The sequence below is a fragment of the Augochlora pura genome, unplaced genomic scaffold (genome assembly GCF_028453695.1).
Source record: "Augochlora pura isolate Apur16 unplaced genomic scaffold, APUR_v2.2.1 APUR_unplaced_8463, whole genome shotgun sequence".
Lineage (NCBI taxonomy): Eukaryota > Metazoa > Arthropoda > Insecta > Hymenoptera > Halictidae > Augochlora > Augochlora pura.
In genome coordinates, this window is record NW_027589246.1 from 1 (window position 1) to 1,043 (window position 1,043).

A 1,043-nucleotide genomic window follows, 5' to 3' on the forward strand; every position below is an offset into this window, starting at 1 on the left:
CGCGCGGGCCTCGAAGAGCCGCGCACGTTCGATTTTCCCGGAGGGAAAAGAAAAGTAGAAATAGAAAACGGCTACTCACCGCGCCCCCACCACGATAGTCCAGCGAGTCCGGCGGAGTTCTGGGGGTCCCTCGATGACGACTTCTTGACCGCGCACTTAAACTTTTCTAATGGTCGGGTAGCCAGAGCCCGATTTTTGGAACCAAAGGGCGGGTCGACCTGGGATTGGCCTCAGATGGAAATTAATTATTTAAATAAGATAATTGGGCCAATCCCAGCGGCACTGCAAGGCCGGGCCGACCCGCGACAGAGGGGGAGCGAGCCCCGACCACTCCGTCCGGTTCCAAAAATCAGGTTAATATTCTGACTACCCGATGGGCAGTGTATCAGATATTAAGCTGATAAGAACAGATACTTGTGTATTTATTTCAAAACATCTTCCCCCGAGCTTACAAAGGAGACTTGGGGGTGCTACAGTTCAACCGCTAGTCGCGGGGCTAAAATATAAATATATAAATAAATAAGTAATAAAATAGTAGCCAGAGCAATCATTAAAAATGTGGCTAACGAGTAGAAATAAAATATATAACATGTATAACAATATGTGTCTTAGTAGGTAAAAGATGATAACAATTAAAACAGTTAAAACAGCGATGAATGTAAATATCGATCGTACAATAAATTAATATAAAATAAGATAAAATAGAGTTACAATTAAAATCACAGTGTAATAGGATCGATATATGCAGTAGTATTAGACCGTTATCAGGTACTTGCTTGTATAAATAGGAGTACGACAAACATAAGTATAAATATATAAATAGACATATAAGTAATTATAAGAGTAAATAGATAAATAGTCCAAACGCATATTCGTACTCTTATGTCGCTTCCCGGCCTTCGCCCGTTCCGGTCGCGCGCGGTTCTTCGAGGGTGCGGTCGGTAGGTGAGTAATTCTGGGCCTCCTCATTAGGGGGTTGTACCTCTGCGGGATTGGGGGGCGCCGCTGCGTACTGTCGGACGCCTGATACGTGCTCGACGTAA

At 44.2% G+C, this 1,043-nt stretch overlaps 1 pseudogene; it reads right to left on the reverse strand.

Moving 5' to 3' along the window:
* Nucleotides 1–257: 257 nt before the first annotated feature.
* Nucleotides 258–436, reverse strand: LOC144478127 (U2 spliceosomal RNA; annotated as a pseudogene).
* Nucleotides 437–1,043: the final 607 nt, after the last annotated feature.